Source organism: Camelus ferus, unplaced genomic scaffold (genome assembly GCF_009834535.1).
Source record: "Camelus ferus isolate YT-003-E unplaced genomic scaffold, BCGSAC_Cfer_1.0 contig298, whole genome shotgun sequence".
NCBI classification, from domain to species: Eukaryota; Metazoa; Chordata; class Mammalia; order Artiodactyla; family Camelidae; genus Camelus; species Camelus ferus.
Genome location: NW_022588414.1, coordinates 824,155 through 848,343, shown reverse-complemented (window position 1 = coordinate 848,343; position 24,189 = coordinate 824,155). Strand labels below are relative to the sequence as shown.

The 24,189-nt window shown below is 37.3% G+C and overlaps 1 protein-coding gene across 1 annotated transcript in view; it reads left to right on the top strand.

Annotated features, from left to right (window-relative positions):
• Positions 1 to 24,189, top strand: part of GRIK2 (glutamate ionotropic receptor kainate type subunit 2) — an 896,246-nt gene that overhangs the window by 49,221 nt on the left and 822,836 nt on the right. Inside the window, exon 5 of the mRNA XM_032476219.1 lies at positions 9,887 to 9,991. The gene's annotated coding sequence lies outside the window, so the exon portion shown is untranslated. The remainder of the gene's footprint in view (positions 1 to 9,886; positions 9,992 to 24,189) is intronic.

Here is a 24,189-nt window from a genome sequence, read left to right as displayed (position 1 = left end):
TTTCATATCATTTGTCCAGTCTTCTAGTTGTTTATGGTGGTGGGGCAAGTTCATTACCTAGTCCATTATGGTAGGAGCAGAAGTTCAATTTAAGAATTTTAATTTACAAAACCACAATCAGATATCACTTCACTCCTGTCAAAATGGTGATCATCAAAAAGAACACAAATGCTGGCAAGGATGTGGAGAAAAGGTAACCCTCATATATTGTTGGTGGGAATGTAAATTGGTGCAGCCACTATGGAAAACAGTATAGAGGTTGCTCAAAAAACTAAAAACAGAACTACCATATGACCCAGCAATTCCATTCTTGAGTATATATATGAGAAAAACAAAAATACTTCTACATTCACACCAATGTTCATAGCAGCATTATTTACAGTTGCCAAGATATGGAAGCAATTTGTCAATGAACAGATGAGTTCTCTCTATATACACCACATCTTCTTGATCCATATAAATATACAATGGAATACTACTCAGCCATAAAAAGAACAAAATTTTGCCATTTGCAGCAATATGGATGGACTTGGAGGGTAAGTGAAATATGTCAGACAAAGAAAGACAAATACTGTATGATTATCACTTATATGTGGAATCAAAAGAATACAACAAACCAGTGAATATAACAAAAAAGAAGCAGACTCATAGATATAGAGAACAAAACTAGTGGTTAATAGTGGGGAAAAGTCAGGGAGGGGCAGGATAGGGGTAGGGAAGTGGGAGGTACAAACTACTGGGGGTAAGATAGGCCACACGGATGTATTGTACCACACAAAGAATATATGCCAATATTTTGTAATAACTGTAAATGGAGTGTGAGCTTTAAAATTGCATAAAAATTAAAAATTAAAAAGAATTTTACTTTAGTATTTCCTTGTCGATTGTTAGCTATCTATTCTTTTGTTTTTCTTTAGTAGTTACTGTACATCCTACAACATACATCCTTGACTTAGAAAGTGTAGTGTAAATGTATTGTTCCTGGGCAATGCAAGAAATTTAGAACATTTCATTTATGTTTAGCCTCACCTAAACTTCTGTGCTATTTTTGTCCTCTATTTTCTGTCTTCTCTCTCCATATACATGTATAGTTGACATCAAGATAGAATTTTTGTTTAATACAACTGATTTTATTTACTCTTACATATATATTTATCCTTTCCATTAGTCCTCATTCCTTAATTCCTTTTGTCATTTCTATGCTTCCATCTATGATGGTGGTTCTTCTGTCTGAAAGCCCTGTGTTGGTGTCTTTTTAATATAGGTCTACTGGAGCATAATTCTCTCAGCTTTTATTTATTTGGACATATTTTTAGTTCCCCTGCTTTTTTGAGTAAATCTTTGGCTGGATATAGAAGTCTAGTTTGGCAGTTATTTTCTTTCAATATTTTAAAGTATTTTTGGCTTCTACTTTTTTTGTTGTGAAGTCAGCTTTCAATTTTACTATTGATTCTTTGGAGGTAATCTGTCCTGTTCTCTCGTTTTTAAGATTGGATATATGTCTTTTATTTTTGACAGTTTTGCTCTGGTATGTCTAGATGTGCCTTTCATTTATTCTGCTTGGGAAAGACAGTGCATCTTACATCTGTGGCTTAGTATTTTTTCCTTAGTTTTAGAAAGTTATTGGTCATTAGCTGTAGAAATATTGCTTTTGCTCTATTTCTCACTCCTTTTGTGCTGAAACTTCAAGGTATGTTAGCCAAGGTTTCACCAAGCCCCAAATGTTTCTTAAGCAGTGTTCTACATTTTCTGTATTTCTTTTCCTTTTTCTTCATGAATCTGGTGTTTTCTTCTGACCTTTAATGTCTTCTATTGTGAACCACCATTTGTAGAGACAATTTGAGGCTTAGAATGATGATTCTTAGGGAATTTACTTTTATTTCTGGTAGGCAGTTAGGGTAGGTGGATCACTTTAATCTAAACAGAGATTGAGCTGATTTGAAGCTGGAATTTAGCCTTTGTGAACATTCACTTTAGACATAGGCTGTAGTCATTTGGTTTTTCCAAATGGAGGCTGTCAGTGTTTTAACCTGTGTTCCTTCTCCTTGGTACACCCTGGAAATAATTTTTTAATTCCCATTTTTTATTGAAATGTAGTTATTTTACAATGTTAGTTTCATGTGTACAGCAAAGCGATTCAATTATACATATATAAACATATATATGTATATTTTCAGATTCTTTTCCATTATATGTTATTACAAGAAATTGAATATAGTTCCCTGTGCTATACAGCACACCCTTGTTGTTTATCTATTTTATATATAGTAATGTGTAGTTATTAATTCCAAATTCCTAATCTATCTTTCCTTACTCTATTTCCTCACTGGTAGCCACAGTTTGTTTTTTATGGCCCTGGACATAATTTTTGTCACCCAAACTCTGTGAAACTGCTGACTTCCCTGCTAAGCTTCTCAGCTCCCAGCCAGAGCTTCCAAGCTGGCTAATGCCTCCAGGTTAAGAGAGGTTTCCAACATTCCCCTCACCTTTCCGAGCTTCCCTTATTTCTGGAGTCACGTTCCCTTAGGTGATTACTTTGGTAGCTCTCCAGTGTCTTCAGAGAGATAATGTTCATACCTATTCCTGCTCTTGAGGTTACTCTTAGTGATGTATCAGTCCTGAATAACTAGTTCGTCATTGGCTGGAAAAGATGATTCCTTATGGTCTGGAATTAGAAGGGTAAAGTATAGAATATGTCCTTCTCATCAGCCAGAAAGTGTGCTCCCTGAGGACTGTGTCCTGCCTTTCAGCTCTGCTGGATTGTTATCAGTTGTTCAGATTGGCCAGTACTGTCCTGCCTCAGAGCCATTGCATCTGTTGTTTTCTCTACCTGGAATGCTCTGTTGCCTCTCTTCATTTAACACACTCGCACCCATTTTGCAGGTCTCAAGTTTAAACAATGTGTCACAGAGAAGCCTTCCTTCACCTCTTAGGCTAGGTTAGATTCCCCTGTACTTTTCCTCCAGTAATTTGCACACTCAGAATGATTAAATTAATTATAATTTAATGTCTGTCTGACCCAGAGAGAGATTAGGTCTGCTTCCTCAGACTGTGCTAGCACGATGCCTGTCACGTAGTAGAAGCTCTCAAGATAAATGAAATCTGTGCTGGCATGCTTTAAGCTAGATTAATATTTCCCAAAATATGTTCCAGGAAAAAGGGGTTCCAAGGTCAGATAGCTTTTGGCATCGCTTCAAAGTATATCTGCCTTTAAGAAAATCACAATGGGCTTTAACATATTAAAAGAATCTTAGAAATTTCATAGTAAATAAATCTGTTTAACTTTGCTTAGTCCTCAGTTTAACCCTTTAAAAAATAAACCTGAATATTTATTCTGTAGAATGCATTTCAAAAATAATTTGGTTAGATACTTTCTAGAAATGGAAACTCAGAGAGTCATTAGGTTTTAGGAAAAATAAACTTCTTCCAAAAGGGGTGGATGTATTGCAAATTCTGGATGAGTGATGTCAAAATCAAAGAGGCTTAAAGGGCAACTGCATTATAGCAATATTTACAGGACTGGAGTTGAGCTGACACGGACAAAAGATTTCTTACCTCCAGTTTATTACAGTCTGTCTATATAGCTCCACAAGTGGCATGAAACAGGAGATTTCAGACACTGAGCTCAAGAGACTGTCGTCATGAGCTACAGTGCTCTATGTTGAAGTGACTCAGTCGCACATGATTCTTCTGCAGTCCGATCAAGCCAATATGTGGCACTTCCCAGATCTGTGCTGACAGTTAACTAGTTCTCATGTATCAGAGATGAATGATATGAGACTGTGAAATCAGATGGAAGTGACATTTCAGCTGATAAATAAAAATTTTCAGAGAATTCCCAGTGGCTAACTGTAAATTGAAAAGTTACTTTCATCATTAAGTGATTAATAACTAATTTACATTTATCCCTATTGGCTTTCTCTCTTCTCCTGCTCTTCCTCTGGCTCCTTCCTTTATTTAATATATTTGGAAATAATCACTAGAAATACACCATAATTAGACTCCACATCTGTATAACTGTTCCTTCCCTAGCCCTTCAGCTATTTTCCTTCTGCTTCAAAATGTACTTGCCCCTTCAGATTCTATGCTAAATCTCCTCTCCTGCCCTCTGCTTCCTTCTCCTATTTCATTTGTCCTTGTCCCTCTCAACCCTCATGGTTCTTTTCCTCTTTATCAGAAAGATATGGTGAACTCTTTTCAGAAATGGTGGTAACTTTAACTCATAATGGAATTGTGGGAGATTTAAAAATGACGTGGGGCACAGGACAGCAAAATCAAGGTGAACGCCAATGAAAAGGATAATAGAATTCATCTCAGCCTCACACTTTTTCCACTAGCTCCCATTTGCCATAGAATATATCCTTTAGAATTCTCAATTATATCTTGCTTCAGGATGTCAGACATGCTTTTCTTCACTGTCACCCAATACTTGCTGGCTGTTGACTTGACCAGACTTCATTTCTGTCAAGTATTGTTACACAGAGTTTGAGACACAGAGATCCAAACTGGATGGATCCCATCTCCACCTGGATGGATGAATCTCAAATCTACAGTTCTTCACCCATGACAACTGGACTTCAATCTAAACTATCTTTTGGACACGTTCTAATGATTATTCCCATAGCATCTCAAATTCATTATGTTCAGACCTTAACTAGACATCCATAATACTTGGTATATGACAGGAACTCAAAAAAATTCTGGTTCTCAAAAATAAAAACAAAAATTCTGGTTCTCTTTCTTCTTGAACCAAATGTGCCTGTTCTCATGATTTCATTATTTTTTGTAAACAATACTATATTGCTGGCCAACTTGACAATCCAGCATCTCCTTCTAGGTTCTATTTTTCTCCCCATTGTTTCTTTTAACAGCTACTTAATGGACTCCTATGTCTTTAAGAAACTATGTTGGGGTATAATAATTAGGAGGACATGGTTACATTCTTCATAAACTTGTAGACTAGTGTAGAGCTAGGGAGAGAAAGGAGTAATGAAGTAACAGGTACAGAGGTAAGTGTAGGGTAGTAGGAGCACAGAAGAGGGTACTAACCCAGCTTGGGGGAGTCATAGAAGATTCTCCAGAGGAGATGACAAGTATACTGGGTTATGAAACACAAGTTTCATACCCGAGAGAAAGTGAGGAAGGTGAATGGAGACAGGAAGAGCTTTTCTGGAAGTGGAAGTAAATGTGTGAAGTGAACATGCTCCACTCTGCTTTAAGAGGGGCAGAGGTAGGAGAGATAAACAAGGGAGTTCATAGGTAACATGGTCCTTGTGTACCAAGTTAAAGGGTACATCTTGAGGGCAGAGTTCCAATAGTGGTTGATATTCGACAGAGCTGTGTGACTAGTTCTGGCCAACTGGCTGTAAAGGAGGGTGACCATGAAAAGCCATTGATTGTGATGCTTTCCAGACTTTCTTTCCCTGCCATCTCTGGTGGAGAAATAGGCTCTTTTAGCAGGTTTAGTTATAGGAAAGTGGAGACCCCACTGGCCTGCTGTTGTTGAATCAACATAAAAATATCAGTTACCCTGGAGAGTTGTTCAGACTTAGAGCAGACAGCCCTGCTGAGATTTTGGTGTCATTTCTTATCACAGAAGAATATTGGTTGTCTTGATGGATATTTATTCATAGAAAATCTTCCCTTATACCCAATCTAAAGTTGCTGTCCCTTTCTCAACCTTCGTCACGTACTTTACAGTGATCATCACCACATAAAATTATCTTTCATTCACTTATTGCATATATTTCTTTTCCAGAATATGAACTCTTCAAAGCAAAGATTTGTTTCTCTTGTTCACCTTTGTATTCCAGAGTCTAGGCCAATGCCTGGTACGTAACTTGGAAAGTACTATTTTGATCTGAGGATGATGGTTTTGCAGAAAAAGTGAGCAAAGGGCACAAGACTCACTCAACCATTTTGTGAGCTACTTATCGAAAGAGAGATTTGATTTTATTTCTTATGTATTATACACGTTGGAAGGAGCTAGTGGAAGGTATTGTATAGATGATTTCAGTCAGAGAAAGAGGCCTGAGCACCTACTGGGGTGTGAAGATGACAATGAGGGAGCTCAGAATTCAATTAACTTGAGTCATTGCTGTTGTCATTACTGATTTCACATCATGTGATAGTAGTAACTTATGGTGGCAGATTTGGGGACTTCCTCCTGTGTTTTATGGTTTGTGTGTGTGTCTTGCAGATGACCCTTTTGTTATTTGTTTCAGACAAGTACATTTTCATTCCTGATCTCTGTTACTGCTAGGACTTCTGCCCCTATTGCTCTTACTGATTTTCCCAAATTAAGGTATAAAGTTACCATGACAGATAGCAATGCCTTGTATCTGGAGACTAGATGATGCTAAATAAAGAAATGTCCTAGTTTCTGACTCGTGAACCACGAGTTCTGGAGCAAAATATGAGGTCAGTAGGCAAAACAAATTAGTGGCATACTGATGGCTACTAAGACAACACAATGAATGCTCAGGGAAACAATAAGTCTATAGGAAATATTAAGATTTAGCCATTCAAGTCTGAAAAACCTGGAGTTCTCTTACTGGTGTATTGGCAGGGATTTTAAAGTATTTTGCTGGCTTTTCTTGCTGAACTTGAATTCTTGCTGGTAATAAATTATTGAGTCACATGGTTTGACTTTTGTCTCTTTCACTTGGCTGGGTGAACTTGGTCAAATTTCTGAATTTTATCATTGTCTATAGTTATAAAATGAGGACTAATAAATTGTTACACTAAGTTGTGGTGATAATTAAATGACTTGAAGTCATAAAAGGCTTACCAAAGACCTGGACTAAATGATATTGCAGTTGCTTTGGGGATAATATATTTGAAATATTACCCAGTGTTTTTTCTCTTCTCAGTGATCTAATGGGTTTCTTCCATGGGAAGGTAAATGAGAGGGTCAATGATACATGGTTTGGTCTCTTCTTATCTCTTTCTGTCAGACAGAAAGAAGAAGTAGAGAATTTTTCTGGTGCTGGACGGAGGAAGTATAGTCTATTAGATTTTTGTTCACGTATATTCACCTGCCTCTTTCTCATCTCCATGGCTGGAGTATACATTGCTACCTCATTCATGTTGGATTTGGTCATGTGACTTGTTTTGGCCTCATAGTAGGTGGAAAGTATTTGGCTATTGCAAAGGCTAATAGATGTGACATAAGCACAAGCTTGAAATGTGTTCATGTGGTTGAGCTTGTCCTCTTGCAACCTCTGCCATGGTCAGGAGAATGTGACTGGCTAGTCCACTGGACCAGCGAAGGTGAGAAATAGAGAATCTGATTTGGATCTATCCTTCAGCTTGCAGCTAAGCCAGTCGAGCCTACCTAGGTTCATCAATCTCCAACTCCTAGCCTGCAGATGTGTGAGTGAAAATATATGACAGTTGTTTTAAGCCAGTTAGTTTTTGAAATGACTTGTTACACAGCATTACTGTGGTAATAGATGACTGATAAAAAGAGCCAAAGAGAAAGAAGTCATAATGAGAGCAAGGATAAGAGGCAGGGTCTTCACCATTCTTTTCTTTGGGAGAGAAACCCTAGGAATGTGGAGAGACAGGTAAAAATTCTAGGTGTATTTGTGTGAATCCAAAAATTTTCAGACTAATGCTTTACTTTTTCATATATATCCTAGGAAGTTTACAAGCCTCTCAGAGAAATTTTCTTTCTAGTGCAGCATAACATCAATATAGTACAAAAGCAGTAATGTAGCATCAGTGGAAGGAGGTGCAAGTTAGATAGATGGTCCTAAGATTGCTCTTTATGTCACCTTCAGCTTGAATGTGACATGTAAGGTGGTCCAGAATTTCCATACATTCCAAGATGGAACTAGTGGACATGAAAATGCCTAGAGCAAGAATAAAGAGATTTCAGAGTGACAGGAGTATATGACAGAGACAACAGATTTCAGCCACAGGCTTCAGTACAATGGCTACAAGCCAGAAGGTGCTACCCACATATCAGTATATGGTTACCATGGACACCTGGTATCTGTACAGAACTAAGGACATCTTCAATAGTCCAGTGAGAATTGGGAGAAAAGTACAGGAAGAAGTAGCTCCCTACCCCTGCTGACTTGTGTATTCTTATGCTCAACTATATCCCTACACATAACCTTAGGAAAATGAAGAAAACTGAAAATCTTTTTGAAAGAGGTTAAGAACCTGACGGAAGGTATTTCTCGTAAACTGGATGAAACTGTGTTCTCCACTGCCATCATCAGGATTTGAGCTCTAGAGCAAGATAAGGTCAAATTATAGTAGAGTCTTGCTTTTTTGCACACCCTAATGATAGTGTGTATTTTGGCTTCAGTGTAATATTATTAATTATCATCATCATCATCATTCTTTCTTTTGGAAGGATCATCTGATCTAATTCTTCCAGTAAAGCTTGAATCCTCTTAAACACCATTAGAGACAGAACATCAGAACATATACTATCTCATTCCACTCATGTATAGCTACAAATACTAGAAAGGCTCTCCTAATATAGAGCTAAAATTGATCTTCCTGTAGCTCAGATCTACAGGAAGTAGTCTTGTCCTGTCTATCCCGTTGAGCCACACAGAAATTTCTATTCGTCATACACATGACAGATGGACTTATCTCATAGATAGTGAAAGAAAAAAAAAACTGACTGTAAAATTTGTAATTTGTCCATAGATTTAACCATGTTTCTCATATTTAATTATAGTTCACACATTTTCAGATGAGAGCATCAACATTGAGAACTGCTACGTACTGGAACAAAGGTTAAAAAAATGTGTACAAAATAAAGGATTGGGGAACATTAGTTTGGCAGAAGTTTATGTAAAAAAGACCTGGGGTTATTTGGTTAAAAGATTGGTATGATATTGAAAGAGCAACCATGCTGCTTTAATGGAGGGCAGTTTCCCACATAACACAAATTCATTGTTTCAGTGTTTTCTGTGTTGGTAGTATCATATGGAAATCATCCTACTATCCAGTCTACATCCTTGACCCTTTCCTTTCCTTCATCCTCTGCATCCAATCAAATACCCTGTTCTGTATACGTTTACCGCCTAATAACACTTGAGTCCGTTCCTTCTCTCCAGCCCCACTGCTGCCACCTGAGTTTGCACTATCATTGTTTTTCAGTTTGAAGTCCTACAGCAGCCTTCATGCTGGTCTCTTTCCTCTCAGTTGTTTTCCACATTGAAATGATAATCTTTCTCAAATGTCAGTATGATCTCATCTCTTCATGGTTATTCTAAGGCACATTGAATCTACTCTTACCACAACTAATCCTAATTTCTTCACACCTCTCATGCTCTGAGTTTCTTGCTGTGCTTAATGTAATTTTATTGATTAAAGGTATGTATTTCTCATACACGACTTTTTAAACATAAGCCCAATATTCCACTGGGCTCAATCAAAAAAGGTGGTATTCCTCAGTGCTGGGGGCAGATCTAGCTCTACTGGACTTACTAAATTACAAATTAAATGTCGGCCTCAAATCAGGGCTTGGATAGATTTTTAAAGGCAATTTTGACTATCCTGATTTTTGCCTATCCTCCTAGTAAAAATTGATTTCATTGTCATTTGTGTGATAGTGAGATAGTAATGACATTGTTGTTCTTTATCATTTTTATTTTGATCATTTTATATGAGCTAAAAAAATTATAAGCACAATTCTCAGGGAGGGAATTGTCTTAATTTGAAAAAATACTTGAGAGGTGTTTGGGCCTGAAGGTGAGATCTTTGAGAATCAGACTGAAGCTGGCAGTGAGAATTAAGAAGAGATAGAATTTGCTTTATATAATATAATAAAAAAATTAAAGTTGCAGTTGGGAGGACTGGTTGAAGAGCAAAGATTTCAGAGCTAATTTTTAAAATTTATTCATTATTTATCTTACAGGGAAATGAACTGAAGTTTAGAGAAGTTAAGCCATGGTGGTTAATCGCACACACTTTGCACTTGAGTTGAATTCAGGAACCAAAACTTTCTAGCGGTAGGACTTGGGTAAGTTATTTAACTTTTCTACCCTTCAGTTTCATATGTATGAAGTGGGAGTTACAACAGCATTCAAATCATAGGGTTCTTAAGGGAGATTAAATGAGATAATCCACATTAAGCAGTTAGCATATTACTTGGCACTTACTCAGCAGTCTCTAAAAATCTTTATTTTCTCCTTTCTTCCTTTTCCCTTTTCTTATTTTACTTTTGTGTAAGTCCCCAGAGCTAGTGAGTGGTTTTACATTCCTAACTAGTTCATTCTGAATACAAACTTCAGTGCTGTTGTATTATGTACCTCTGCTGATTTTATGTGCTACCCATCACACATAACAAGATGGGGACTTTAAAAAAAAGATCTTACCAGGTAGCTCTGTAATCTCTTTACTGGGATACAGAATTATTATTATTATTATTGTTATTGTTGTTGTTGTTGTTGTTGTTTTCCTGCTCAGCCAGCTACCTCAACTTTTTTTGGCAAAAGCATGTATCTTTTCTTTGAGGATCTGCTCTTTTCCCACCACCCATTACACTGGATTTTGTGTGGCTGCCAATTTCAGCATCTTGACCCCATGGCCACAGATGCGAGCATAGGATCTGTTACAGGACTGTATCCTGCCAGATGCAGTGATGATTCTGATAATTGGATATGTGACTTAAGTTGAGCTAATGTAATAGTCTGACTCCATATTTTGGAAACTGCTAACAAACTTTTCAGCCTACCCCTTCCTCTCCCTTTCTGCCTCCCATCTGGGTAAGATGACAAGAAAGGTCAATGCTTCTTCTTTGGTGCTGGTGGGAGATTCAAACCAGGCAAGCACCTGTCTAAGCATAGGAACTCTCGCTCTGGCCCCACCTCTTAATCAAAATAAAAGCCTTGATCCAGTCTCTTTCCTTGGCTCTCTTATGCCATTTTTTGATTAGCATGGAAAGTACCTCCGGCTGGTCTCTCCAGAAAGCCTCATTATGTAAGTAAGAAGCCATTCTTGTACCCCATATTGTGTGTGTGGTTCATCAGTCTTGACACATGACTTAGCCTTTTGTAAGGATCCGTACTGCCTCTGGAGAACGGCAATAACAGATGAAGTGTGTCTCTTGTTCCTCTTGAATTGTGAGCTCTAATGAAATGACCCCTAGCTGCCAGTTTCCATATCTCCTTCAACATGGACAGGTAGGAGAGAACAAAGCCAACATCCAGAGAAAAGCAGGAGAATTAGTGAGAAAATCTAAATGGCACTGTTTTAAGTCCTAGAATCCACCCCCAACTTCCCAGTTACATGAACCAGGGAATCTCCCTTATGGCTTAAGCTGATTTGTTGCTTTCAGTAACTTCCAACAAAAAGAATCCTGTCTTAAAGAGGAGACAACTTTGGAAAAATATCCCAAATATATGACCCAAGGCCCTGAGAACTGAAGAAAGTTTTAGAAAAGGGGGCTGAGTTGCTCTCTCTGAGATGAGAAAATATATATTTGCTGTTGTTGTGGCTCCTTGGCATGAAGAAAGATGAGAGAAGTCTGCTATAGCAGGAAGTGCCAAGAGAGGACTCCTGGTGACAGGCTGGTTGAAGGGTCCTTGGAGAAAGGAATGTCTAGTAAGAATCTTAAAATTGCTGTGTGATTCCTCCTCGTGATCCTTGATCTTCAGGAAGGTGTTTAGTTCTCATTAATGCTTTGCTCTAGCTTTTGTGGAAATGGATGAAATGGCTGTTGAATTTCACGTTTGGTTTGCTGAGGAGCAAAACAGAGAATCCACATATGAGAAGGCAGGGGATATATGATTCTGTTCACAGAAAACCTGGGGAGGGATTTGAGCTTGCACAGGCTGTAGAATCAGGGAGGGGCTTTGGGGACAGTTTTACTTAGAGCTGAAGGGATAGAGGATTCTGTGCAGATACCTGAGTTATATATAGTTTGTAGTGAATAAGTGTGGATCTAGTTTGTAGGCAGCATTGTTGGAATAAATCACTATAAAAGCTGCATACTTCCTCCCCCCCAAAATCTTACGGGTATCATTTAGTAATTTTATTTCTTTTATGTACTAAGTAGTAATATGATGGCTTGCAGAAGTTTTTTCCTTTATGTGCCTAATTTATGTCCCTGTCATAACCTAGGTACTGGGGAAACTCACTCATTATATGCTCAAAAATAGATTTAAATAAAGCAGTACAGGCAAAAATCTATTACCACAGCTTTCTAAAAGAACAGTCCATAATTTTAGTTTTGGTTGTAATTCATTTATATTGATTTAAACTAAGAGCTCATTAACTTAGTTTTGCCATATTTTTGCTAAATAGAATATCATAGTATATTTATTAACCCAGCATGTTGTATGATTTTTTTCAAGTCTTGTATAAAAACTTTTTCAAAGTCTATTGTATAAATATAGAAATCACATTATTTATGTGGATTTATAAGTTAACATTACTTTTTTTAAAAGTACTTACTAAGTATATAGAACTATTAGAATCCCAGAGCTAGAAGGGGCCTTAAATACATATCATCTTGCTCCTTTAATTTTTACATGTGGAATTGAAGCTGAAGGAAACTGAGTGGCTTGCTCAAGCCACACATGTTGGACTGAAACCAGAATATGGACACATGGCTTTTGGTCAAGCTTTTTAATGAGGGGGAGGTAATTAGGTTCCTTCATTGATTTCCACTTGGAGGAGGTACTGGAGATTGAACCTCTGGCCTCTTGGGTGCTGAGCATGCGCTCTACCACTTGAGCTATACCCTTCCCCTGGTCAAACTGTGTTTCACCATGCCATTTTCCCATCTATAAAAATGAAGGGGATGGACTAGATAATTTTTATGATTCTTTTCTCCTTTAAAATCTATTTTTAAAAAAATCTAAGGATTTGGGTACTTTCTATATTTGTACACAAACTTCTAAGTAGCTGGGAACAAATAACTACTTCCCGCTGCATATGGAACTGAAGGGTGTCTTGCACAGCAGACCAGCTCTCAACATGTTTCTACAGTCGAGGAAACCACACCCCTTTTACTCACCCCTTGCCTGTCATTCAGTGGAATACTTTCTCTAGTTGCTCACACTATCCCAGCACTTTGTGTAAGGTGCTCCATTTCAGAAATAAACAGTTATGATTAAGAAAGGGGGTGTAAAACCTTATGAACTCAGCTCAACAATCAAGGAACAAGGTTTTATTGAATTCCTGCTATGTGTTTAGTATGGTGCCAGAGACTAGGTTAGATAAAAAGGAAGTGTGAGACATGGACCCCACATTCAATGGCATCCTCCAGGAGAGATAGAGCTACCTTATAAAAAAATAAAAGAAAAAAATGGTGTGCTATATTGTGTGGTTCTGACACCAAGTGAAACAAGATTTCCACAAAGAAAGAATTATCTTTATATCTCCCTAGTTCTTTATACTTCTCTTAGACATTTTGTTTTTTCTATCCTCTAGAAGTAATGTTTAGATAGTTAGGGTGAGATATTCAGGGTTCTTAAAACAAAGGTGAAGAGTTTTGACCTGATGAGGTAAATAAAAGAAGTCATTAATGTATGTTTGTATAGGTAAGTGAGGGGAAGAAAATGTAGTCTTAAGATTAGCATCAGGCAGTGGTATGCAAGCTAGATCAGAGAGACTGAGACCTTGAAGGAAGGAGATGAGACAGTTTCAGTAATCCCTGGTCATATAAAATGGATGTGTTAAGATATGTAACGCTGGTTGTGCGACAACTCCAAAAGCCAGTGGTTCAACACAATAAAGCTTTATCCCTCTTCATGTTGCAGTCCAGTGTGAGCTAGCAGGGGACTTAATGCTACAAAGTCATTTACAAACCAGGGAAATTTGTAAACTGTGCATTTGCCATCTTTAACTTGTGGTTTCAAGGTTGCCTTCAAGTATACACAGCCATCAGACTGGAGGGAGGGAGATGAAGAGAGGAAGGAGACAAACTGTTTCTGCTGACACTGATGTGGCTAATCTCATGGGGTCACTGAGAAGCGAGGAGATCTGGGAACTGCACTTTAGTGGTGTGACCAGGAAAAGGAAACTGGCTTATGAGCAGCCTAGCCAGCTTCCTCCCGGTGGGTCTCTAGGAAATCAATTTTGATAAACAGAAAAGCACTTACATTTACCGACTGGGATATAAACTGTTTAATACACCAATATTTTCAAAACTTGCCTGATGATACTGATCATTTGAGGTACTTACTAAAAATGTTAATTTGGGAGCCCTCACTCAGACTTTCTGAATCCCATTCTCCAGAAGAGGGGTTTTGGAATCTGTTTTTAATATGTTCCAGGTGGTTTTTAACACTAGGCAAGTTTTGGAAACCCTGCTTTACACAAATACAACCTTATGTGTAGGAGCTATTTTTATTTCCCATTTTACGCATGGGGTTATTGAAGTTAATTAACTTGCTCAAGGTCACAGAAACGGGACCTTAACTTGGTCCTGCCAGACCCTATCGCCTAAGCACTTAAATATTCTTTCATTCTGCCTCCCCAGGAGAATCCATATTAACTGAAACTAATTATTGAGGGAATCTATGGAACTCTAGAGTTTTATATATACATAAAAAATAGAAATATTTTATAAAATTATATATAATATATTTATGTATAAATATTTTATATAATATATATTTATATATAAATATTTTGTATATAAATAAATATGTATATTTATTTGTATGTATAAAAATATGTATTTGCTATAATATTGAATTTTTAAATTTTCTAGTCTGAATCCATAAACAACGACAATAACAAAATCATGATATTTCAGGCCCCATTGTCTCGGCCTCTTAATAGCAAGAGGAGTCTGACACATAGTAACATGTGTTCACTGTTGCTGTTATTAATGGATCTCAGAAGCTAAGAATAAATTGAGTTAGTTGGTGGTGCCTGGAAAGTTCGGTGTGGCCCTGTGCAGGAAAAATGCCTCATCGTCTTCCAGGATGGGGTGGGTAAGGCATCGGTCAATTGACTGGCTCAAGAGTCAATCAGTGATGATGCTGTGAAGAGCAGTATAAACACATAACCATCCTAGAGCAGGAAGATGTCACCTTGGTAATGACAGGTAATCTCAGAGTAGAAATGTGAGTGAACAATCTTCAGTGGTAAAAAAAAAAAAACTCAATGGTGAGGAGAATTTGCCACTCACAGAGAAAAACAGAAAATTCTGTTTGTAGGTAACTCTAAAGCAGAAGGTGTTGAACTCTCAAATAGATGTGGAAGTGTCAATGAGAAGGCAGTGATTGCTAGAGCTGCATGTGCAGCCTGAGAGCTGATGCCTGGTTAGATCAGTTCTTCCTGACTTTCAGTGGAATATCTAGGTACTCTTTAGGGATGGTGTGAGCCTTGAATGATCAAAGGATGCTGGCTAGGAGAAGACATAAGGTCAGTAAGCTAGCTTTGCCACAGTTCACTACACAGTAGGAGTGCAATGATTAGCCCAAGCCAGCAGACAGTGTAGCAGCAGAATGACCACACCAATTCACCAGGCACCGTGTGAGAAAATCCTGTTGGGGAAGGGTGGTGTTACAAGACTCCATGCCTGCCCACATGAAAATTTTTTTTCCCTTTGGGAACCATTATAGGTTGAGTTATTTCCCCCCAAAATTCATATGTTGAAGTCTTACTACCTACACCTCAGAATGTGACCTTATTTGGAAATAGGGTCATTGCAGGTGTAGTTAGTCAAGATGAGGTCATACTGGAGTAGGATGCACCACATGTCCAAAATGTTCGGTGTCCTCATAAAAAGGAGAAATTTGGACACAGACACACAAGCAGGAAAAACGCCATGTGAAGATAACAGCTGAGATCAGGGTGAACAGCAAAAGCTGAGGAATGCCAACGATTGCCAGCCAACCACCAGAAGCTAAATGAGAGGAACAAATGGATTGTCCCTCACAGTCTTCAGAAGGGACTAACCCCACTGACACCTTGATACAGGACTTCTAGCCGCCAGAGCTCTGAGACAATACATTTCTCTTATTCTGAGATACCCAGTTTTTGCTACTTTGTCGCTGCAGTCCTAGCAAACCATCTCAGGGACTGTAAATGACAATGAGAAAACCGAAACTAAAATACAAATAAAAATCCCCCCTTGGGGGGTTTTAAGAATGGTAGGATATAGTTGTGTGGTATAAGTGAAAAATCAGACAGGTCACTGTTCAGTCTTGGCATTCTCGTATTCTGGGTAGGCATCCTTGAGCAAGTTGTTCAGCTTCTCTGAGCTTCTATCTTTGTCTCAAAAATGAGGAAATAGTATTTGATTTGTTCAGTTCTTGTAATGATTAAATAATAGCTCTATTTCAGTTACTGTTTCAAAAATGTTTTTTTTTCTCTCATTCACTGCTTGATATGTATTATTTCACAACAAACCAATGAATTATGGTGTTATTTCCAGTTATGGGAAAGGAGTTAAGCTCAGGGGTCATTCAGTTAATAAGAACTCCTTTTTTGTGACAGGCCTGTCATCTAAGGCCAAGGTCACAAACACTACACCACTATACCTCCCATCTTCCTGGGTTATCTGCTGTATGAAGGACATATAATGGCTATTGAATTTGCTTCTTATCAGTTTTACATAATATATAACTTATTATATATGAATATATATATATTTATTTTTTCTTTTATATTTCAATTTGGACTTGCTTGCCGAGCTCTTTCCTTAGTTTCTGGATGGAAGAGTGAATCAGAAGTATGACTCTTTCATGATTCAGGGATCACCAGCAAAATGACTATATAAGGATTAATCTGGTATCAAATAATAAAGGTATCAGAATTACACTTAATGTATAAATATCACACCAAATGGGAAAACCACCCATCTGTTATCTTTCACATAAAAAGACTTTTGCTCTATCCAAAATGCAATAAATTATAGTATACCAGGCATCCATCTATGATTTAAAATTTGATATGTGTTTATTTGTGATTTCACTATAATACCTGAATATATAATATTTTGGAGTTTGTACTTTGAATTAATTGCTACTCTAAAGAAAAAATACAGTAAAAAAATTAAACAAAACAACTTTTCTGCTTCATTTAAAGAGATAATTTCCTTATATATAACTTTCATGGAGCTATGGTTTTAATGATTTATCTGTAGATTATAATCTTTTTAAAAGATTGTATCTTATACTCATTGTTTCTCTTGGTAGAATCAGTAAAAGGAACTTGCACATATTATGTGCATGAAAAGGTTTTCTGATGATAGTGCAGATCACTCATGCAAAGCATTTAATTTGCAAGTGTCTTAAAAATATTGTATTTCATTCACTGATCCTGTAATTTTTATTTTGAATATGTAAATGTTTTACTCAAACTGGGAAAAAGAAAACAGTAGTTTTACTCCTCATTATGATTATATATTAACATTTAAAAATCCCAAATACTATCTATACTGAGTAAAACTTATCCATTGCAAAGGGAGAGAGGAAATGAATGATTTCGAACTTTTTGAGAAGCTCTGAGAACTCAGCGAGGGTTGAACTAAAGGGCATAGTGGGAATATGGGTCATCAGCTCCAGCTATGGACCATCCCTTCCAGTCCCAGGATATCAGGACCCTTTAAAGGAAAAAGAGATGCATGAGTTCCCTGATGTCATACAAAATCCTATAAGATGTGGATTCGAAGTTTATAACACTAAATTTGGAAGCAATTCCTTTGGTGAAGTCTATCCCTGATGCACTTCGTGGTTGAGTTCTGAACCTCATTTAGCCTACAGAATCCATATGGGCAACTTAAAGACTTCAGTTAACATTCTGCTTTTTAGAGTATGTGAACCAAGACATTTGGACTGTGAATCACCATTTGGTAGTTTTTTAATTCTGGAGGACACTTTGTTCCCTTTAGATAAGAACCAACCTTCAAGAGGAAAATTTCTCTGACAAATTATAGTAAAGGCACATGTTAGTAGTTTTCTATCATTTTGATTCGTAAATAATTACCCTTAAAATCCCTGCCTGAGTGAAGGCAATGAGTACTGGCTGGTGGGTTTGGGAAAAAGGACCTAGAGGTCTGAATACTTGCATTTGTTGGGTAAGAGTATGTAGGATATGAGACAATTTTTGGCTTATTTTTCAAAAGTGACTAACATTTAAGAAAAAAATGAATAGTATATAAATTCTGATCTTGAGACAGTTGCTCTAGTAGTCACTTTTTTTTTTAAAGTAAAAAAATAATTCCACAGTCATTGTTTCATTTGGGAAGTCAATATTTAGTAATAAATGTACTGTCTTATGGCTCAATAAATGACATGTTACATAAGAATAAAAGAAGACTTGGAATCTTAAAATGCTTTATATTTAAGTGTACTTGGTAGCATATTTATGTGCGGCATTTTATAGCACTTTATGAATCCGTATCCTCCAGTCATCTTGGTTTTAAGGACCTGAGGGAAAATTTACTAATTTCTTTGGCCCTTGAGCAGCAATTTTAGAAAATTAATCCATTCACCACCTTCTTGATGGTATAGCATAAAGGTTCAGTACTGGCTGTGGAGTTAGGCTGGCTGGGTTTGAATCCTTATTACCTCATTATTAGCTATGCAACCCTGTTAGCCGTATGCAAGTCACATAAGCTCTTCTGTGACCTCATCTGTAAAAAGGAGCATATCGCTAGTGCCTATTTCCTAAAGTTTTTATGAAGATTAAATGAGGATCAAGCATACAAATCAAGTTCTCAGCATAGCGCTTGGCAAACAGTAAGTGTTCACACATATGCGTGATACTCCATCTTGCAAGCCAGGAAGGAGGAGAGTGATCAGGGTACACAGAGTCACGACGGAGCCCCCTGTGGTTTTTATTTCCGTTTGCTTCTCTCTTGTACATCACTATGTTGGGGAGCTGCTCAGGAATCCACAGCAGAGATAACCACATGGAGTTGCAAATGGATTCGGAAAAATCAGAGGGCTGCTTTTGTGTATCAGTCACAACACTGCTATTGTCTGCAGAGAATTAGGGAAGGCCACTTAGGCTCCCCAGTAGTTAAACTATACAATTAGAAAAACTTTTGGACATTCTTTTTACAAAATGGAAAAGAACTCCATAGGATCTAGCAGAGCTTGAATTTAAATACCCAGCCCTAGTAATGTGCTTCTAAATACAGCTTGGTTTCTTGCAATCTGCATGGCTCATCTTCTGGCAAGAAGATTAGCATGTGCTCATAGCCATAAAATTGGCAGATATTTAATTTATAGTAACTGAGTTTTTAAATTTAAATGTTAGATTTAATAGGCTAGATTAAATGTAACAATTATGTATGAAAAAATTGAGTCCATTGTAATATGTTCAAATAATGCTCACAATATAGGGTAAATGGGAGATAAATCTTCAAAAATCTCTCACTTTACCTTTTTTAGTAGTTTCACAGTTCTTCAGAGCAATCAGTTTTATGGCATAGTTCTTATTTAACAGGCATCCTTATTTAAGCACCCCATGTAGATGATATCATAGAAAATAACCAAAAACCTAGGTAATGATGGATGTGGAGATCTACTCTATTTGGTTCTTTACGTATCAGAAAAATATGACCAATTAATTCCCTCAACCCAATTTACGGAGGTACTTCTTAATTCAGACCCATCTTATTAGACTTTGGCTTCTCCTTTACTTAAATTGTTAAGCAAGAACAAACTCACTTTAACAAATTCGCTGCAGCAGATATTTTTGGTGTCCCCTGTTGTATCTCCTCAGCTAATCTGTGAGTTCGGTCTGGGATGGGCGGATTTCTAACATGCTCCCCAAGGTCCTGGCTGCTGGTGTAAAACCTTTTCCTAATTATTCAATCAAACACTGATCTAGGTGCTGTTGTGAAGGGATTTTGTAGATGCAGTTACAGTCCTAATCAGTCAACCTGAAAATAGGGCTATTACCTGACTTCATCTCATGACCCTTTTAAAAATGGAGTTTTCTCCACTGGTGGCAGAAAAGGAAGTCAGAGAGATGTGCTCCTACTGATTTGGAAGAAAGCAAACGTGCATCTTGTGAACTGCCTGCCCAGGGAGGGTCCCTGTGGAAGGAAATGTGGGCAGGCTCTTGTACCCAAGAACAATCTCCAACTGACAGCTAGCAGGAAAACAAGGACTTCAGTCCTATAGCTACAGAGAAGTGGATTCTGCTAATGACCAGTGAGCTTAGAAGAGGACCCTGAGTCCAGATGAGGACTGCAGCTCCAGCCAAAGACTTGATTTCAGTCCAGTGAGACCCTGAGCAGAGAATCAAGTTGTGCCTGGACTTCTCCCCTTCAGAAGCTGGGGACTAATACATGGGTGTTGTTTCAAGCCTCTGTTAGTGGTAATGTATTACACAACAACAGAAAACTAACATTACATAGCCTTCACTGTAGCACATAGTTCTGTGTGAGCCCAGACTCACTTCACGCTGGGCAGCATCCTTCCTCCAGGGTTCACTGTGTGTCCATGCTCTTTCTACTCCATGGTCTTCTTCAGTGCAATAGAAGCTTCTTTGGACCTGTTCAGTCACAGCTTAGAAGTATGAGGGACTCAGTGCTCTGGGGGAATCACTAACCTAGTGGAGGCTAGAGTCGGTAGATAAAAGTTCCAGCCTGGGGCTCTTGAAGCAGACAGTTCTCTGTGTTGCACAGAAGTCTTGGTGTAACCAAGCCCCTGATGCCTAGAGCTGTGACCTCAACAGTCACCATTTCATGAAGTCATCCTTGGCTGTGTTACTTTCTCTCTACAATTAGCTCATCTGCATACAGATGCTCATCTCAGAATCTGTTTTCAGGGAAATCCAAGCTAAGATTTTTACAAGTCTTTAGATGAGCTAGATAAGAGGCAAGTGGATCTTACCCCCTCTAGTATAATATCCTTAAAATATTTCTAAGAGATGGAGTATTAAAGATACCAATAAACTATTTCCTCAGAAAATCAGAAAAGACAAGTAACACATTTGGATTGAAATAGTCAAAATCAGGCGATTGTGTGAAATACCCTAGAATCTGCTGTGTGATCACTTGTGTCAACCCCCTAAAAATGATTATTACAAGTCATTTCATATGAAGAATGTTTAATGTTTCATAATTATAAAGTACTTTCATGGACATTGTATCTTTTAGTTTCTACAGCAATCTGGGGGTTTTCTTGTTTGTTTGGTTGGTTATTTAGTGTTCCAGTGATTTTGGTCTCCTAAATAGCTTGGGTGGTATCATTTTTGAGCAATAGATATCACATAATTGTTCACTTGGGCTTTTAAAAAATAATTGTGTCTTGCAAGCAACATAATTTAAATGCTTTTTCATTTCAAAATTATTTCATGGTTCAATACTGGTCAGTTTTTGTTTCGTGGTCTGCCAGTTCTATAACTGTCAAAAATTATTTCAATAGATAGAGGCACTGTATAACTTTGTGAAAGTTTATAACATTTCTATTGTTAGTAGTCTGTTTCCTTAATATTTATCTCACAGTTTGACATAATTACTCGGTCATTTTTAAGAAATTAGTTCTGGGAAATTTCTCTTTGGAGAGAGAGATTCTTTTTAAAAATTTTTTTTTAGTTCTTATTTTTTATTGAAGCATAGTCAATTTACAATGTTAGTTTCATGTGTACAGCAAAGCGATTTGGTTGTACATATACCTACATACCTATTTTTTTACAGATTCTTTTCTGTTACAGCTCATTACAAGAAGTTAAATATAGTTCCCTGTGCTATACAGTAGGTCTTTGTTGTTTATCTATTTTATATATAGTAATGTGTATCTATTAATCCTGAACTCCTAATCTGTCCCTCCCTGCCCTTTCCGCCCTGGTAACCACAGTTTGTTTTCTATGTCCGTGAATCCATTTCTGGTTTGTAAATAAAATTTGTAATTTTTTAAAAATTCCACATATAAGTGATATCATATGATATTTGTCCTTCTCCAACTTACTTCACTTAATGTGATAATCACTAGGTCCCTCCATGTTACTGCATGGAATAGTGAGAGTCTTTAGAACTGTGAGTTTTAAATAATTCCCAGGCCTTGAATTCTCTGTGTTCTGAAGCTTTGTCATTATTTCCAGGATGAATCCTGCCTGATTGTATTTTGTGAAAGTGGCCTGACAGAATGCATGAAATCTCTTTGGGAAAATTAGACATTCTCTGGAAGGTCATTTCTGTTTCTGCATTATGTTCTCTGAATTTCTCTTGCTTGGTTCTTTGCTGGGATTTTTAAAAAACTTTTGACAGTCATTTCCTGCTGCTTTTTCAAATCTCAAAGAGTAGTCCTCTGTTTGAGGTATCACAGTTGGTTGTTATAAAAAAGATTTTTTATGTTACAATTGGAAGATTACGACTTCAGGCAGGGGAAGGTGGCAAAGGAAATAGAAGTCAAACCAAAATCTTCAGTAGGGAAAAATACAAGAAAACATGTAGAATTGGTCCCAAGTTTTCAATTATATTTCAAAATTACATTTCAATTATGTTTTCCTATGAACCATCATCATTCTTTAGAGACATATAAAAATATATGATTTGGGATGAACTTTTTCACCTTTACTATGACATTTTTGTTTTTAGAGATTCTGATTTTTTTTTAACCCTGTCTTCACTAGTGTTAACCAAACAACTAATTTTGAAGGTGATGTTGTTTTGCGTTTTTGCTTTTAAAAAAATGAATCAATTCATAGCTATATATACCCATAATTGCCCTAAACAGCTGAAGTTTAAATTTTGGAGATTTTCATGGTTAATCCAAGTGGCTAACCCAGTCTCGCATTTATTATAACCTAGTGTTGTCTAAAGCTAGAATTGTGATTAATATGTTTCCAGGTAGATAGCAGCTACCCTGCCTTTCAGCTGGTTGGTCATGCACCTGGAGGAGCCCTTTTTGGGACCTGCACTCCTATTGCCTTCACCCCGCATCCCACTAATTACAGAATTCACTTGCATCCTCAGCTCCATCATTAATGAGCAAATGATCATTTTCTCAAGATCCATGAGCAATTTGGCTGCCTAAATCATTTCACCTATAGGATTTCACCCTTTTTGTGATGTCTTCATGCTTATACAAATTTTCCATGTGGCCAGATTCAGGTATACAATTCAACCATACCTCATTTTGGTCATCAACAAGTGTACTTATGAAACAAGACTGTTTTGTTACTCTGAATAGTAGACGTTTGTATCAAACTAGACATCAAAAACATAGGAAATAATCTTCAAGTCTTCTTACAGGCAGTAATTACCACAGTTGATCATGCACTTTGGAGGATGGTGGTGGTGTGAGAGTCACCAAAATGAACAGGGGGCAAAGGTCAAACTTAATCTGAGAACTGAAAATAGCCTCATTGAACTCTGACATACATATTACCATGTTAAAATGGGGGTAAATCATTAAGGAACCCCAGTTCCTTAGAAAGCCTAGTGTCAAGGGGTAACAATTAGAGTTCCTCTCTTTTGGGGGCTTTTGAAGAGTCCAGAAATTCAATTATGAGATGTTCTTTTCATTGTCATTCTTCTCTCTGAAAAAGGCATTATCTACCAAAATGGCTTAACACAAACAAATAACTTACACGCTTCTAGACCAGGCTACTTTAATATCTTGACATTTCTTTTAAAATTTGCAGCCCTAATTACGGCTTTGTCAGCTAAGTAATCAACTAGGTAAAAGTTTAAGTGCAAAGTTTTATCTGGCATGAGAAGATTAATATGGGCTTTGCTAAAAACTACATTTAGCAGGATGGATTTCTTCAGTAGTTCTATTTGTCTATTGTGCAATTCACAGTTACATTCCCCAATTACCCCAGACACCGCTGTCATTGTTTTTCTTCTCTAGAGGGCTTCATGTTTTAAATCTTGGAATTAATTATATTGTAAATTACTTAATAAAAGGAATTTGAACAAATTTTCTGATTTACGAATAGCAACAAAATTTGAGGATTCAGCGAATATCTCTTTCCTAGCCCAAACCAGCTCTTTACTCTAAGCTTTGAAAAGGAAGCATAGCTCTTCCTTCTCTTGTTAAGCACATGGAAAGCCATTCACTGTAATGCCACAAATATTTAGTGAGCATTTGCTGTATACCAGGTGTAGAGCTACATTTCAGGAACGCAAATAAAACATGGTTCTTGTCCCCAGTTTGCTCCCAAGGAAGAAGGGAAAGGTACACAACTAAGTATGATGCACTAAAGACACTGGCAGAGTGGTTTCACTGCGCAGAGGAGTGAACATTTATTACTATCTAACATTCACTGAGAAGATTCGATTTTCAGCTGGGC